The sequence below is a fragment of the Bufo bufo genome, chromosome 4 (genome assembly GCF_905171765.1).
Source record: "Bufo bufo chromosome 4, aBufBuf1.1, whole genome shotgun sequence".
NCBI lineage: Eukaryota > Metazoa > Chordata > Amphibia > Anura > Bufonidae > Bufo > Bufo bufo.
In genome coordinates this window covers 218376991-218396324 of record NC_053392.1, presented here as the reverse complement: position 1 = coordinate 218396324, position 19334 = coordinate 218376991, and positions in this window count along the sequence as shown.

Genomic DNA, 19334 nt, shown 5'->3' with positions numbered 1-19334 from the left:
GAGAAAAAAAATATTAATAGCTTTGCTTTCTCCTCATCGCTCTCTGCAACTCCCCCCTCATTACTCTGTAAAGGGCAGACACCTTCAGATTTATACGTTTTACTATTTATATAATTGAAAAACATTTTAGGGTAATTTTTGCTCTCTTTGGCAATTAATTTCTCGTCTCTAGTTTGGCTGCTTTTATTTGTTTTTTACATATTCAATTTTTTTCCCTATAGATTTTCAGTGCTTCCTCGCTTCCTCCGGTTTTAGTGATTTAAATGCTTTCTTTTTTACAAGTTCTATTTATCCACATTGTTTTTTTCTTGTTCCTTAACCTTTTATTCCCATAAGGTATGTACCTCTCACAATTAGATTTTAGGATGCTTGTAAAAATATCCCATTTTGTGGCTGTATTTTTATTTTTGAGGACTTTGCCCCAGTTAGTTAGGCCTATGGCCTCAGTTGGCTAAATTTAGCTTTTTTGAAGTTTGGTATTTTTTGTTCCTCCATGAAGAAACACTCTTTTGAATAATAATTGGAAGGTTATTACTTTGTGGTCACTATTTCCCAGGTGTCCCCCAACCTGCACATCTGTTGTTCTGTCAGGTCTATTGGTTGCATAGTAAAGTATCAATTTTCGCAGATGACACTAAACTGTGTAAAGTAATTAACACTGAAGAGGACAGTATACTACTACAGAGGGATCTGGATAGATTGGAGGCTTGGGCAGATAAGTGGTAGATGAGGTTTAACACTGACAAATGTAAAGTTATGCACATGGGAAGGGATAATGCAAGTCACCCGTACATACTAAATGGTAAAACACTCAGTAACACTGACATGGAAAAGGATCTAGGAATGTTAATAAACAGCAAGCTAAGCTGCAAAAACCAGTGTCAGGCAGCTGCTGCCAATAAGATAATGGGTTGCATCAAAAGGGGCATAGATGCCCGTGATAAGAACATAGTCCTACCACTTTACAAATCACTAGTCAGACCACACATGGAGTACTGTGTACAATTCTGGGCTCCTGTGAACAAGGCAGACATAGCAGAGCTGGAGAGGGTACAGAGGAGGGCAACTAAAGTAATAACTGGAATGGGGCAACTACAGTACCCTGAAAGATTATCAAAATTAGGGTTATTCACTTTAGAAAAAAGAAGACTGAGGGGAGATCTAATTAATATGTATAAATATATCAGGGGTCAGTACAGAGATCTCCTCCATCATCTATTTATCCCCAGGACTGTGACTGTGACAAGGCGACATCCTCTGCATCTGGAGGAAAGAAGGTTTGTACACAAACATAGAAAAGGATTCTTTACTGTAAGAGCAGTGAGACTATGGAACTGTGGTGGTGGTGATGGGGAGTTCACTAAAAGAGTTCAAAAGGGGCCTGGATGAATTTCTGGAGTGTAATAATATTACAGGCTATAGCTACTAGAGAGGGGTCGTTGATCCAGGGAGTTATTCTGATTGCCTGATTGGAGTCGGGAAGGAATTTTTTATTGGCTTCTACCTCACAGTTTTTTTTTGCCTTCCTCTGGATCAACTTGCAGGATTTTTTCGGCCTTATGTATTATGTTACTATGTAATACTAAGTCCAATATGGGGTATTGTGTTGTGGGGTACTTCATTGTTACCTGACTTATGGGCAACATCTATCTTTGTTGCGGCAGTATCATTGCTATATGTTAATTGTTTCACTGTTCACTTTCACTGTTAGGGTGATATAGGGAAAGTAGGGAAGGTACGAGGACAGGGAAACCCTACCATCAGGGGTGGTCCCTGGGTAAAGGCTAGAGGAGGACTGCATTAGAGAAAGACTCCCCACATATAAGGATACTAGCCGATGACCTTTCCCTCTATCTATATGTGTATTGTGTATATAGGTCACAAACGTGGTGGTTGCTATATGTGTAGTATTAAGTAGCCAGTCCTAGGTCTGCACTTTTGTATGTTATCAGTCACCTAAATGGGGCATATATTTTAAGGATAAATAATAAAAGGTATATTTTAAAGGGTCCTACTTCGAATAGAGTAAGTCCAGTATGGCCGTCCCTCTAGTCGGGTCCTGAACCAGTTGGTAAAGGTAATTGTCTTTTGTTATTACCAAGAACCTGTTTCCTTTATGAGATGTACAGCTTTCAGTTTCCCAGTCTATATCTGGGTAGTTGAAGTCCCCCATAATAACCAACTCATTATGATTTGCCTCCTGGTCTATCTGGTTTAGTAGTAGATTTTCTGTGGACTCTGTGGTATATTAGGTGGTTTATAATAAACTCCTATTAGTCATTTATTATTGTTTTTGCCTCCATGTATTTCTACCCACAGTGACTCCACATGTTCATGTACCTCACTTATATCTTCACGGAGTGTGGGCTTTAGACAGGACTTTACATAAAGGAAGACCCCTCCCCCTCTCCGGTTTTGGCGATCCTTTCTAAACAGACTGTAACCCTGTACTGACCAGTCATAGCTATCATCCAACCATGTCTCAGTTATTCCCACTATGTCATAGTCCTCCTCACACATCACTAATTCCAGGTCACCAGTTTTATTAGTCAGGCTTCTGGCATTAGTATACATACATTGAAGAGGTTCATGTATATTTTTTACCCTACACTTTTCCTTCTGAGCTATTCTAGTCCCTCCTTCCATTCCTCCCCCAGTCCCACTACCTTGCCCCCGGTCTCTATCTGCACTATCTTCCCCTCCTATAACGTAGTTACCCTCCCCCCCAGTCCTTAGTTTAAACACTCCTCCAACCTTCTAGCCATCTTCTCCCCCAACACAGCTGCCCCTTCCCCATTGAGGTGCAGCCTATCCCTACGATAGAGCCTGTAGCCAAGAGAGAAGTCGACCCAGTAATTTTTAAGTACGCTCCACCTACCTCTAACTGTCATTGGTTACGATATGGACCATGACTGCTGGATCTTCTCCAGCCCCTCCCAGTAATCTGTCAATCCGATCATCGATGTGTCAAACTCGAGTGCCAGGAAGACAACCATTCGACGATCCCGGTCTTTTTTACAGATCGCCCTATCTGTACCCCTAATAATAGAGTCTCCCACTACCAGCACCTGTCTGCATTGTCCTGCTCTCCTGGTCCCCTGCTTACTGGAGCTGACATTCCCCTGACTGGCAGAGGAAGTGTCCGGCTGCAGCAGTGCCGTCCCTGGACTGACATCCCCCTCATCTGCCAACCGTGCAAACTTGGGGTGTGACAGATCAGGGCTAGCTTCCTTGGCACTCTTCCCTCTACCCCGCTTTCTAACTGTTACCCAGCTAGCTACTTCACTTTCCTGAGCCTCCTTGCTTCTGTGTTTTTATTTTAATATCCTGCTTTGTTTTTTTTAACTCCTTCCCTGCTGTGGCATCTGGTGCAATTATTATTATTCAGTATTCCCCAGATGCTCACATGTGATGTGGTTCACCAATTATCCTATGTGTATATACATGAAGAGAACTCCAGCAGTTATGATGCAAAAAGGTGAATCTTTTATAAAAGTGCGGGCTTTACATACAGTGACGTTTCGGACAGATATGGCCTTTATTTAAACTGTTTCCGGTCAGTCCCGGCTGCCACACGGACGTTGCCCGTGCATTGGGGACCGCAAATTGCGGTCCCCATTGCATGGAACGGCCGCACAATGGCCGTGTGCATGAAGCCTAAGGCCAAGTTCACACTTCAGTTATTTGGTCAGTTATTTCCATCAGTTAGGCCTCTTGCACACGACCGTATGGCTTTTTCTGTGTTTTGCGCTCCGTTTTAAACGGATCAGTTTTTTGTTTCAGTAGTGTTTCCATTTCCGTTCCGCTTCAGTTCAGTTTTTCCGTTTGGTTTCCATTTTTTGCGGATCACAAACGGAAACGGAAGCCTAGCATATACAGTATACAGTAATTACATAAAAAAATTGGGCTGGGAATAAAATTTTCAGTGGATGTTCCGCAAAAACGGAACGGATACGGAAGACATACAGATGCATTCCGTATCCGTTCCATTTTTTTTACAGCTCCATTGACTTGAATGGAGCCACGCAACGTGATTTGCGGGCAATAATAGGACATGTTCTATCTTTGAATCGAACGGAAAAACGGAAATATGGAAACAGAATGAATGTGGAGTATATTCCATTTTTTTTGCGCACATATTGAAATGAATGGTTCCGTATACGGACCGTATACGCAACACAAAAAAGGGCACGGAAACGGAAAAAAAATACTTTCGTGTGCAAGAGGAATTAGGGCGCATTCACACAAACGTGTGGTTCCGCATTTTTTGTGGCTCGGATGCGGACCCAGTCACTTCAATGGGGCCACAAAAGATGTGGACAGCACTCCGTGTGCTGTCCGCATCTATTGCTCCGTTCCGTGGCTCCACAAAAATTATAGATCATGTCCTATTCTTGTCCATTTTGCGGACAAGAATGGACATTTCTATAAGGGGCCGCCCATTCCATTCTGCAAATTGCGGAAGGCACACGGGCGGCATCTGTGTTTTCCGGATCCGCAATTTGCGGACCGCAAAACACGGCACGTTCATATGCATGAGCCCTTATTGTGAGCCAGAACCAGTAGTGAAGCCTACACAGAGATCAGGTATAAAGGAAAGATCTGCACCAGCTCTGTGTTTTTGACCCGCACCTGGTTTTTGCTCACAATAAGGCCTCATGCACACAACCGTAGTTACGGTCCGCATCCGAGCCGCAGTTTTTGGGGCTCGGATGCGGACTCATTCACTTCAATGGGGCCGCAAAAGATGCGGACAGCACACAGTGTGCTGTTCTCATCCGTTGTTCCGTTCCGAGGCCCCGCAAAAAAAATATAGCATGTCCTATTCTTGTCCGTTTTGCGGACAAGAATAGGCATGTCTACAATGGGCCGCGCGTTCCGTTCCGCAAATTGCGGAAGGCACACGGGCGGCTTCCATTTTTTGCGGACCGCAAAAAGCGGTACGGTCGCGTGCATGAGGTCTAACTGATGGAAATAACTGATCAAATAACTGAAGTGTGAACTTGGCCTAAGAACTACGCTACAGGCCAAAACGCATCACTGTTAACCAATAGGCAGATCTGGATTTGAATTATGGGAGAAATAAAGCTTAGGGTGGGTTCACACTAGAGTTATGGAGTCCGTTATGGCTTTCCGTTATAACAGGGTTATAACGAAACATAACGGAATCCTTAAGACGGAAGGACGGATCCGTTTTGCTGCCCATAGACTTGCATTATGATGGACTGCAAAACGGACGCCTTTAAAAGGCATTCTTTTTGCTCTCCGTCCTAATAAAAGGCTATGAGAAAGCATAACGGATCCATCTGGTTCCCGTTATGCAAGACGGAAAACAAAGTTCTGTCGACAGGACTTTGCCTGCCGTCTTGCATAACGAGACCCAGACGGATCCGTTATGTTTCCCCATAGACTTCTATTAGGACTGAGCAAAATGGAAAGCCTCTTTAACCCCTTAGGGACTTAGGGCGTACCGGTACGCCCTGTTTCCCGAGTCCTTAAGGACTCAGGGCGTACCGGTACGTCCTAACTTTAAACAGACATTGCGGCGCGGCGGGGGTTAATAGTAACCTGATGCCCGCTGAAATCATTCAGCGGGCATCCTGTCACAACGCCGGGGGAGGTCATGTGACCCCCCCGTATCGGCGATCGCCGCAAACCGCAGGTCAATTCAGACCTGCAGTTTGCGGCTTTTACCTGCGGTTGCGGCGGCTGTGCGGCGGTGCCATCGGGTCCCCATGGACTGTAGAGGGGACCCGATGGCATGGAAGGCAGCGCAATGCCTAAGGAAGGCATCGTGCTGCCTTCCGGTGAAGAGCCTGTGAGATCCAGCCCCCTGGATCTCACAGGCCAGAAGCTGTATGAGTAATACACACAGTATTACTCATACAGCCAATGCATTCCAATACAGAAGTATTGGAATGCATTGTAAAGGATTAGACCCCCAAAAGTTGAAGTCCCAAAGTGGGATTAAAAATAAAGTGAAAAAAAAAGCTTAAAAGAAAAAGTTTTCCCCAAAAAGAATTAAAAGTTTTAAGTAAAAATAAACAAAAACGTCATTTTCCCCAAATAAAGTAAAAAAAAAAAATTGGGGAAAAATAGGGGGGAAAAAAAAGTACACATATTAGGTATCGCCGCGTCCGTATCGACCTGCTCTATAAACATATCACATGACCTAACCCCCTCAGATGAACACCGTAAAAAATTAAAAATTAAAACTGTGCTAAATAAACTATTTTTTTGTCACTTTACATCACACAAAGTACAACAGCAAGCGATCAAAAAGGCGTTTGCCCACCAAAATAGTACCAATCTAACCGTCACCTCATCCCGCAAAAAATTATCGATTATAGGAGACAATCGCCCAAAAAATAAAAAAAACTATGGCTCAGAATATGGAGACACTAAAACATCATTTTTTTTGTTTTAAAAAAGCTGTTATTGTGTAAAACTTACATAAATAAATAAAAAGTTGACATTTTTGGTATCGCCACGTCGTATCGACCGGCTCTATAAAAATAACACATGACCTAACCCCTCAGATGAACACCGTAAAAAAATAAAAAATAAAAACTGTGCTAAATAAACAATTTTTTGTCACCTTACATCACAAAAAGTGTAATAGCAAGCGATAAAAAAGTCACACGCTCCCCAAAATAGTGCCAATAAAACCATCATCTCACAAAAAATAAGACCCTATCCAAGGTAATCGCCCATAAACTGAAAAAATTATGGCTCTCAGACTATGGAAACACTAAAACATGATTTTTTTTGCTTCAAAAATGAATTCATTGTGTAAAACTTAAATAAATAAAAAAAAGTATACATATTAGGCATCGCAGCGTCCGTAATAACTTGCTCTATAAAAATATCACATGACCTAACCCTTCAGGTGAATACCGTAAAAAAATAAAAATAAAAACTGTGTAAAAAAGGCCATTTTTTGTCACCTTACATCACAAAAAGTGTAATAGCAAGCGTTTAAAAAGTCACACGCACCCCAAAATAGTGCCAATAAAACCGTCATCTCAACCCGCAAAAATCATACCCTACCCAAGGTAATCGCCCAAAAACTGAAAAAATTATGGCTCTCAGACTGTGGAAACACTAAAACATGATTTTTTTTGTTTCAAAAAAGAAATCATTGTGTAAAACTTACGTAAATAAAAAATAAGTATACATATTAGGTATCGCCGCATCCGTGACAACCTGGTCTATAAAAATATCACATGATCTAACCTGTCAGATGAATGTTGTAAATAACAAAAAATAAAAACGGTGCCAAAACCCTATCCCTATCCCGTAGTTTCTAAAATGGGGCCACTTTTTTGGAGTTTCTACACTAGGGGTGCATCAGGGGGGCTTCAAATGGGACATGGTGTCAAAAAAAACAGTCTAGCAAAATCTGCCTTCCAAAAACCGTATGGCATTCCTTTCCTTCTGCGCCCTGCCGTGTGCCCGTACAGCTGTTTACGACCACATATGGGGTGTTTCTGTAAACTACAGAATCAGGGCCATAAATATTGAGTTTTGTTTGGCTGTTAACCCTTGCTTTGTAAAAGTCAAAAAAATATTAAAATGGAAAATCTGCCAAAAAGTGAAATTTAGAAATTGTATCTCTATTTTCCATTATTTCTTGTGGAACACCTAAAGGGTTAACAACGTTTGTAAAATCTGTTTTTAATACCTTGAGGGGTGTAGTTTCTTAGATGGGGGTCACTTTGATGGTGTTTCTACTCTAGGGGGGCATCAGGGGGGCTTCAAATGGGACATGGTGTCAAAAAAACCAGTCCAGCAAAATCTGCCTTCCAAAAACCGTATATGGCATTCCTTTCCTTGTGCGCCCTGCCGTGTGCCCGTACAGCGGTTTACGACCACATATGGGGTGTTTATGTAAACTACAGAATCAGGGTCATAAATGTTGAGTTTGGTTTGGCTGTTAACCCTTGCTTTGTAACTGGAAAAAAATTATTAAAATGGAAAATCTGCCAAAAAAGTGAAATTTAGAAATTGTATCTCTATTTTCCATAAATTCTTGTAGAACACCTAAAGGGTTAACGACATTTGTAAAATCTGTTTTGAATACCTTGAGGGGTGTAGTTTCTAGAATGGGGTCATTTTTGGGTGGTTTCTATTATGTAAGCCTCGCAAAGTGACTTCAGATCTGAACTGGTCCCTAAAAATTGGGTTTTTAAAAATTTCTTAAAAATTTCAAGATTTGCTTCTAAACTTCTAAGCCTTGTAACATCCCCAAAAAATAAAATATCATTCCCAAAATGATCCAAACATGAAATAGACATATGGGGAATGTAAAGTAATAACTATTTTTGGAGGTATTACTATATAGTATAGAAGTAGAGAAATTGAAACTTGGAAATTTGCAATTATTTACAAATTTTTGGTAAATTTGGTATTTTTTCATAAATAAATTATTATTTTTTTTACTTCATTTTACCAGTGTCATGAAGTACAATATGTGACGAAAAAACTATCTCAGAATGGCCTGGATAAGTCAAAGCGTTTTAAAGTTATCAGCACTTAAAGTGACACTGGTCAGATTTGCAAAAAATGGCCAAGTCCTTAAAGGAAACCTGTCACCAGGATTTTGTGATTAGAGCTGGGGACGTGGGCTGCTAGATGGCCGCTAGCACATCTGCAATACCCAGTCCCCACAGCTCTCTGCGCTTTTATTGTGTTAAAAAAAGTTTTGATCAATATGCAAATGAACCTGATATGTGTCCTGTATCCGGAGATGAGTCCAGCGGAAAGGAGCCCAGCACCGCCCCGCGTCCTCCGAATCTCTTCCTTGCTGGCTGACGTCACAGAGCTGGAGCGCCGAAATCTCGCGATGCGCGAGCTAGCGCATGCGTAGTTCGTTCCCTGTGCTGATGCCAGCACAGGGAATGAACATGATGCCGACACTGCGCATGCGCTAGCTCGCGCATCGCGAGATTTTGGCGCTCCAGCTCTGTGACGTCAGCCAGCAAGGAGGAGATTCGGAGGACGCGGGGCGGTGCTGGGCTCCTTTCCGCTGGACTCATCTCCGGATACAGGACACATATCAGGTTCATTTGCATATTGATCAAAACGGTTTTTTAACACAATAAAAGCGCAGAGAGCTGTGGGGACTGGGTATTGCAGATGTGCTAGCGGCCATCTAGCAGCCCATGTCCCCAGCTCTATGCACAAAATCCTGGTGCCAGGTTCTCTTTAAGGGGAAATAGGTCCTTAAGGGGTTAAGGTTTCCGTTTTGCATTCCATCCCATGGATTCCGTTATGGTCCGTTATAACCCTGTTATAACGGAAAGCCATAACGCTAGTCTGAACCCACCCTTACTTGATTTTACTACTACTGATGCCTGGATCTTTTGCCTGTGCAACTATTGGATCCGCTGCATCTGGGAGTCAGCTCAGAGTTGCCGTGCAGTGGTGCATTACACAGGGAGTGCTGACTGAGAAGGTGAGCTGTGAACCTGGCTTTTTTATTGTTCTTTTACCAGGGAATGATCATCATTCCTCAGCTCCCTGTTATTCAGTCCTGTAGACATGATGATGTTACCGAATTCTGGGGAGAACACCAGCAGTTGAATGGTGAAGCAGGAAGCAAACAGCTCCCTGCATCACTATTGCAATCAATTGCTTCTGCGTTCTTAGGATACAAAGAAAACTGCCCTCTCTGGACTGTTGCGCCGGATCCAGAAAGGTTGGGAGGTATGTTTTATCCCATAAAATAAAAGGTGTAATGAAAAAAGGCCTTAGCACTGTAACTTGATCGCTTTGTACCCCCCAAAAAAAATTAACAAAAAGAGATCAAAAAGCTATGCTGTACATAACAAAAATGGTATCATTAAAGACCACAGATCACCCCACAAAAATAAGCCCTTAGATAATTCTGCAGATGAAAATATAAAAATATATGCAGATGGGTGTTAGAATATTATAATTCGGGGGCGTGGCCTGGACGTCTGCAGAGATGGCGGCGTGATCCCTGAGCTCCGCTGCTCTTGCCACTAAATCAGGCCGATTCAGCTAACAGCGGCGCGTCACATGGGGAAAAAGATACCCCTAAAGAAGCCCATTACCCACCCGTCCTCCCGAGGGGAAAGAACACTGGACACCTACCTTACTCGCGGCTCCCAGCTTCCGTCCTCCCAGAGCGGCCTTCTCCAACGGTCAGCAACAGGTGCCATTACAGTGCAGACGGCCCCTGAATCTTCTGCCACAGCAGGTGAGCGCAGCAACAAGATAGCAGGGGAACCCTGTCTTTGCCCCCTGGCTGCAGATTTCATACCGGAGCGGCCCACAGACACCCCTGACCTAGGCCTGAAGTTCCCTTGCTGGCTACAGGGCTCCCAGGGTATACGCATTAACATGCCGCCTAAAATGGCACCTAAACAGGCTAAACACCCTGCGGCTACACCGGCACGCCGCCGTGAGTGGGGAGACAGCCCTGAAGTTGAGGCAGACACAGCTTCTGCCACTTTGCACCCCCCTGAAGAAATAAATATATGGAGCCAACGCTCAGTGTCAGGGGATGAGAATGGGGATGAGCCCCCTTGTGCCTCCCAGGATATGAAATCCTTACAGCAAGCATTGCAGCAGATGCCCACAAAAGAAGATTTTAAAGTAATGGTAGCCGGGTTACATGATGCCTTTAAAGCTGAAATTTCCTCTCTAAGAGTGGACTTTCAACAAGTGTCTGCCCGAGTAGATCAGATTGAAACGGAGCATGATGACACCAGAAGATATGTGTCCAAATTACAGTCTATTATAGCCACTCAATCCCAAGCTATTAAAGAAAATACTAATCATCTGGAGGATTTGGACAACAGAGGACGCCGTAATAATATACGGGTTAGGGGTCTGCTAGAATCGGAGTCTGATGAGGATTTGGACATTATATTGAACGAACTGTTTAATCTGATTTTGGCGCCCCAAACACCACTGGCCATCAAACTTGATAGGGCCCACAAAGCGCTTAGGCCGAAAAATACTACGTCACAACCACGAGATGTGATTTGTTGTCTGCATGACTTCCGCCTGAAAGAATCCATTATGGCCAAGGCGCGTACCTTACGTACGATTTCTTTTAAAGGCTCAAGTGTCCACCTGTACCAGGACTTATCTTGGCTGACCCTACAGAAAAGGAGAAGCCTTCAACCTCTATTAGCATGTTTGAAGGATCTCAAAATCCCATATCGTTGGGGCTTCCTCTTTGCCTTGATTGCTACGAAGAATGGCAAGACCTCTATATTACGCACACACGCGGACTTATCCCGTTTTTGTTCCTCTTTGGGCCTTAACACTCCGGCCCTTGATAATTGGGAGATCTCAGACCCTCCCTCAGCTCCAGCTCCATCATGGCACACAGTCCAGCGGAAAAGAAACCGACCTCCATCCCAACCGGGAGCATATGGATCTCCCCTACGTGACGCGCCTCCTTGAAAGTTTATATTTGAGGGATTGAATCCCTCTGAGGCCTTCAGATAACTATTTTTTTGAGCAGCAGCTCTTACAATTGGTGCAATTGTTTTAATTGCATTATTTCTCTCTTTTATTTGATCTTTCTTGTCTCAGATATTCTCTGAGTTACCATTCTGGCCTCGCCTGCTATGGCGTCCAGTCAGGTCCCTACCAACAGGGCTCTATTTGTTGCGCTCTCTCTATCCCTCACTCTAGATCTTGAGGTGGGACAGACGTGGGCTTTACTTTTCATTTCTGCTCACGTTATATTGAGTCTTGACTGGGTGATCACACCCATTGTTCAGAATTGTATATCATGTTCTTTGTCGTATATGTTGTCCTTTGTCTTCCCCTTTTCCCTTATGTATCTTCCTCTTAGGTTCCTTACTGCTGTTGTACTGGGACGAATTTCAGTATATGGAGAAGGATGTTCGTTAGGGGATACCTCTCTGGTCATTGGCAAGTACTGTTACACCACATACACTCATGATTAAGTGCATTTCCTTGAACGTTAAAGAACTCAACTCTAACGCAAAGCGACATCTAGCTCTCACTGAGTGTAAATCTCACAGAGCGGACGTTGTTTTCCTGCAGGAGACACATTTTGACAGAGAGGGCTCCTTTAAGTTTGCGGCTAGATCCTATCCACGAATATATTCAGCTAGTGCTGATACAAAAACTGCTGGAGTTGCTATCCTTTTATCTACTACATGTCCTGTACAAGTGGAATCTGCACAGATTGATGATCATGGTAGATATGTAATACTTCAGGCCTCTCTCCATGGTGCTCCACTTATTTTATGCAATATTTATGCCCCAAATTCAAACCAGATTCCATTCCTGAAGAAGGTCTTTCGAGAATTGGAAAAATACTTACCGGCAGCGCTTGTTATAGGCAGAGATTTTAATGTCGCTTTTTCAGAGTATTGGGATAGATTGACCCTCGGAGAAGTGCCACCGTCTAGAGCCCAGCGAAAATTATCACGTCTCTTTAGAAAGCTCATTAGACAATATGCCCTGTATGATCTGTGGAGGGTCAATAATCCTTCGGCTAGGACGTATTCGTTTTATTCAAACCCTCACAGAACTCATACTCGCATAGATTATTTCTTTGGGAATACACCTGCCCTTAGGATGCTGACAGATGCGGAATTAGGAAATATCACGTGGTCAGACCACGCGCCAATTTCGGTCACGTTTAACCCAAAGAGTGCTCGTCCTAGGATATGCCACTGGCGACTTAATGAATCTTTATTAACTAAATTACCGACCAGACAGGAGTTGGGAGGTTCCTTGGAGGAATATTTTACCTTTAATCAACCCTCGGCCCCATCTGTAGCTATATTGTGGGAGGCGCATAAGGCCGTTTTCAGAGGCAAATGTATTAGTGTTAGCACTAGATTGAAAAGGGATTACAATCTCCGATATAATAACACCCTTGCCCAATTAAAACAGTTAGAAACCCGTTTAGGGACTCATCGCTCCTGTCACTTATTACGACGTATAGTACTTATCCGTGCCCGTTTACGTGAAATGGCTTTTGAAAAAACTGGTAAACTCCTATTGTACTCACGCCAACGGTTTTATATGTGGGGGAATAAATCACATACTATTTTAGCTCGCCAGTTGCGGGAGTCAACCGCGACTACTACTCCAATGTCTCTGAGAATGAGCAGTGGAGACATGGTATATGACCCCAAAGCGATACTTGACCAATTTCAGCAATACTATGCTTCCTTATATTCCCTTACACCACAGGCACCCTCTGACCCAGTCGACCGCCAAGCACGATTTGACTCTTTTTTGGCTCAAAGTAATATACCCAAATTATCACCAGAGGCAGGGTCTGCACTTAATGCTCAGATCACGGCTGAGGAGATTCAGGGTGTAATTTCCCAATTACCTAATGGCAAGTCGCCTGGGCCAGATGGGTTACCCTATTCTTATTATAAGACTTTCTCATCTCTACTTACACCTCATTTATGTACACTTTTTAACTCTACAAGGTTCAGCTATACCAGAGACCATGCTCCATTCCCATATAACTCTCATTCCGAAACCGGGAAGAGATCCCCTAGACTGCGCAAATTACCGCCCTATTGCTCTTCTAAACTCTGATTTAAAAATATTCACCAAGATATTGGCGGATAGGTTGGCGTATTGGCTCCCGCGATTGATACACTCGGATCAGGTTGGCTTTGTGAGGGGCCGGCAGGGTGGGGATAACACGAGAAGACTTATTAATCTGATAGATATTGTCAATAGGAAACATCAACAGGCACTACTATTGAGTTTAGACGCTGAAAAAGCGTTTGATCGCTTAAGCTGGCCGTTTATGTTTTCCACTCTGCGGGCCTTTGGATTCTCTGTTCCCTTTATCTCAGCCCTTCACTCGTTATATAGCCATCCTACAGCGACAATTAAATTACCATATGCAAATTCAGCTCCTTTCCCGATTAAAAACGGCACCAGGCAGGGATGTCCGCTCTCCCCTCTCCTGTTTGTGCTTTGCATTGAACCCTTAGCCGCAGCAATTAGGTCCCACCCGGATATTCATGGAATCATGGTTAACCAAGTGGAATATAAGATATCATTATTTGCGGATGATGTTTTGCTTACCTTATCAGACCTACATATTACTCTGCCCAACTTATTTAACATGTTGACACTGTATAGTCGACTTTCCGGATATAAGATTAATTCCTCGAAAACAGAAGCTCTTCCCTTAAACTTACCAGTAGATGTATTAGCTCCGTTACGATCTAACTACCACTTTCGTTGGAAAGATGCTGCCCTGCATTATTTAGGTGTGAATTTAGCAGCAACATATTCTTCTACATATTCCCATAACTTCCCCGCCCTTTTTCGAGAGCTTAGGCGTCTGATGGCTAAATGGATGTCTCTCCCCATATCCATGTTTGGCCGCATAGCGGCAGTTAAAATGTCCATTTTGCCAAAATTACTCTACCTATTTGAGACCCTCCTGGTACATGTGCCAAGGACGGAATTGCGAGCATTACAGGCTGGTATATTTAAATTCATATGGAATGGGAAGAGACATAGGATAGCTAGTAGTACCCTTATGGCCCTGAAATCTCAAGGGGGGTTGGCAGTTCCGGACATTACCAAATATTATTGACGGATACCAGCATGGTCTAAACTCTATGCCTATTCTAGGTGGATGGAAATTGAAAAATTGTGGATTGCTCCGTTACATCCTAACTCTTTGTTATGGTCTCCAATTCCACACACTCAATTACCAGAGTTATTAGGACCAATGTTACATACATACAAAATATGGCAGCATTGTAAACACCGTTTCTCCTTGGTTTCTGAGAAATCCTCCATGACATCTTTTCTGTTTACACCGCTTTTCGATGCTGGATTGCAAGTCTCCTTTTTTAAACCTTGGTTTTCCAAGAAGATATTTAGGTTTGCGGATATGATCGACTATAGAACGTTACAACTACTTTCACTAGATGAGCTTAGAAGTTCTAGGTCACTTACGGAAGTCACTGAGTATCAATACTTGCAGATCCAACATTTGTTCACTACATTGTTTCACTCAAAACAGGTATCTGTCCCCACGTCTTTTGAGAAGACATGTAAACTTTCGGAGTCTACTAAAGGTCTTATATGTGAAATATATGTGCTCCTCTCCTCCCCGGCCTCTCCAGCATCTATACGTCACTCATATATGTCTAAGTGGGAATCGCTCTTGCACCGTTCTATTTCAGTAGATGAATGGAGGATAATTTGGCAAAGAGCTGCGATGACATCAACGTGTGCTATTCATAGGGAAAATACTTACAAAACAATGATGTTTTGGTACCACACCCCCCAGTTATTACATAAGTTTAACCCTGATATTTCGGATCGTTGCTGGAGATGTAGCGCGGAGGTGGGGTCACATATCCATATTTTTTGGGAATGCCAGATTTTAAATCGATTCTGGAGTATGGTACAGGAAATTCTATACAGCTTGTTTGAAATAAGATTTCCCTTGGACCCTTACATATACTTATTAAATGTTCCACACATACCTTTGAAGAAACATTTATTAAAGCTAATGTTATACGTCCTGACTGCGGCTAGACGTTTGTTGGCAAGATTCTGGAAAAGAATAGATTGCCCATCACGGGTTGAACTCATGAATGGTGTATTAGAAGTTAGACGCCTAGAACATATGTCGGCTACATTGCTTGCCTCGGTTGACAAGTTTGACCGGGTTTGGAGGCAGTGGGACATGGTGTTTGATGTCTCAAATTGAATAAATCTATACCTTACCTTACCCATCCTAACCCTAATGTGTCAAGTCTTGTCATTCCCCTTTGTATGTCTGAATCCTTTATATAGTAAATTTTATATAGCTTTGCATAGTTAAAGTGAAAAATAGAAACTTTGCTACTTTAGTAGCCTATAGGCTTTTAGTATATCTATGATCACCGTGTGTGTACTTTTTCAAAACTACTCAATATAGAGATATACATACACAAAAATATGATGTATGCTAATCTTTTCTTTTCTGTTCAAATGACTTCAGTTATATCTTTATATCAGGAATAATGTACACCAAAGTCATGTTTTCTTTTATGTATGTACATGTTTATTCTTGTAAAAATCGTCAATAAAAAGACAATTGATAAAAAAAAGAATATTGTAATTCAAAGACATTTTTAAAGCATTAAAACATAACAAAAACAACATAAATTTGGTATCGCTTTCTACATAGTGAACTGGTGTATGAAGGTAACGTGTCATTTGTACTGCTCAGTGAATGCAATAAATACGAAACCTGTAGAACAATGGCAGAATTGATATTTTTTTTAGTTTTTTCAAATTCCACTCCATTAATAATTTTTTCTCAATAAGCTGTATGGAATCATATTAAATTGTTCCATCAGAAAGTACAACTTATACAGCTATGTGAATAGAAAAGTAAAAATGTTATGGCTCTGGAAATGCAGGGAATAAAACAAAAAAATGAAGATTGACACAGCCCTTAAGGGGTTAAAGAGTTGCTGTTGTATTTTATGCAGATAAAATATATAATGGAAAGATTTTTACCTCTTCCATGTTTTGAACCCACTCCTGGCTTTGGCTTACAAAATGGAAATGCTCTAAAATATGCCCTTAATACAATACAAGTTGCAGTGGGAAATTTTTACTGTCCCTTTAATTACTTATAAGAGGTAAATATATGCAATGCATAACTTACAGAATGGCAGCTCTTTTAGTTGTGAGGGCTTCTGTAATGTTTTTATTTAAATAGCACCAACATAGTCCACAGCACAGTATACCGATTGTCAATGTTCACTCTCCCGATTGGGGCTCACAATCTTAATTCCAAATGAACCTGTCAATATAGTTTTTTTGGATTGTGGGAACAAATCCATGCAAACAAGTGGAGAATGTACAAACTCTATGCCGATGAGCCCAACCCATAACCCCAGCACTGCAAGGCAAAAGTATTAACCACTGTACTGCCCTAATCAAACCATGCTGCTTAGATCTTTAAGCCATTTTGTTCATTAAAATCTGAAAACAACTTTTTGTAACACTGTCAATGCTATTCTTAACTACTCATTGGACCCCTCCTTTTTACATTGTTTTTATCTTCAAAATCTGCAACAACGCTGTAATAACATATTTTACCAGCAGATGTCAGCAAAATACCTTGCATGTAGAGTAATTTATTTTTATTTTTTATAAAAAATGTAGAAGTGGTCAAACACTTGGTTGATGCTAGAATCACATTTACATTTTTTAAAAATCCCATAGTCTGTTCCAGCAGAGGAGCATTACAAAATGTAGATCTGAACGAACTTACATGTAACAACTTGAACCAGACTGAGGCTCCAGATTTGTTGCATCACATGACAGCTTAAAGGGGCTCTACGAGATTCTGATATTGATAACCAATTCTCAGGATAAGTCATTAATATCAGACTGCAGGGGTCCGACACCTGGAACCTCCGCCGATCTGCTGTTTGCGGATAGTGGTTGTGCTTGATATCGCATTCACTTGAATGGGACTGTGCTGTGCCTAGGTCATGTGACCAGGAATGTGACATCAATGGCCTAGGGAGAGTCTGCAGCACTCAACGGAGCCCTGTGGCATCTTCAAACAGTTGATCTGTGGAATCTAACTCCCACAGATCTGAAATTGATTGAGCTATTCTCAGGATAGGTCATCAATATCAAAATCTTGGAAAATGCTTTTAATGGGACACCGCGCGTGTACTCTCAGGGGTAAGGAGATCTGACGGTCTTTTGTCTTGTTAAATCTCCTTGCCCTCACACTGCGCATGCGCGGATTGTAAAATCTTCTTACAGCGTGCTTCAGATTCATTGCTGGCTGGCTTCAATCCGCGCATGCGCAGTGTAAGGGTAAGGAGATTTATGTTTCAATAGTATTTATTGGATTTTTTTTTTCAATAATAAGGTGTACAGTAAAATGTACTTAATACAGGGGACTTGGAGTCCAGTTATTTGTACATTCCAAACATATAAAATAAAATAAGAAATAAATAGAACAAAAAGACATACATAAAATAAGATTTAAATAAAAGGGAAGCGTCAGGAAATCAGGGGTATTAGACTTATACTTACAAGGTACATAGGTCTGGTGTCAGGAGGCGATCAAGAGTAGAAAGGTTCATAACTGCATAACCCCCCTTCAGTGTGCAGTACATCCATGACAAATTATCAGAGCCCCCTGTAAAGGGAGAGGTCAATAGAGTGTGAAGAGGACGACCAGGGCTCCCAGACTATTTCAAACAAAGCAAATGTATCTGAGCGGGTTGCCGACATCCTTTCAGATTGGTATATCTTGTTGACTCTATCAATTACTGCTTGATAGCTTAGTGACAAGGAACGCCACTGGGAGGCAATGTAGATTCTAGCCGCAAGCAGGATAAATTGGGTCAATTTGAATTTGGCATTTGTTAATTTCGACGGCTTGTCGCCAAGTAGCAAGACCGAGGGTGTGGGGAGGAGGACGTACCCCAGCAGAGAAGAGAGCAGGTCACAGATGCGACCCCATAGCCTGGCCACCACTGGGCAAGTCCACCAGGTATGGAGCATCGTGCCCTCCTCATCACATCCTTGAAAGCAAGTAGAGGGAACCTCTGGGTAAAAGCGATGTAATTTGGCTGGTACTAAATACGTCCGGTGGAGTATTTTAATAGAAGCCTCAGCCAAGGTAGTTTGCCATGACCCTTTGGTTAATGTCTGGGAGCGCTGGTGCCACCTAGATACGCTTGATTCTTCCGACAGATCCGCCTCCCACTCCAACATATAGTGGAGTTTGGTGTCCTCTGGAGGTGCAGTGAGGATGGAGTATATCCGGGATAATAGACCCTGTTTATATAGAGAGAAGGACATTGTTCTTTCAAAAGGTGTATATTCAACTTTATGGAGGCTAGTCTTCAGGGAGTGAAGGAAGGAGAATACTCTCCGGACATTGAATTGTTCACAAGCTGGGGGGGAGTATTTCTCAATAAAGGCTGACATAGTCAGTAGTTTACCCCGCTCTAGGAAGTCCCGGAGGGAGCACAATTTTTTCCCAACCCACCATGAGAAGGTCCTAGATTGAAGTCCAGGGGGGAAGGCAGGATTGCCCCACATGTATTCTAAGGGGGATGGTTTGGATTGGAGAATACATTTGAATCTGATGGATCTCCATAGGAGTAAAGCATAGTATGAGAGTTGGGATTTGGAGCGGAGAGACGAGGGCAGGGTGGATGTGGTCCAAATGAGGGCTCTCCAGGAGAACGGGCCAAACAGCGACTGCTCAAGGGTGACCCATATAGGTTGAGCTTGCTCGGATAGATGTGTCAGGAACAGTTGCGCTAATCTGGCTGCCTTGTAGT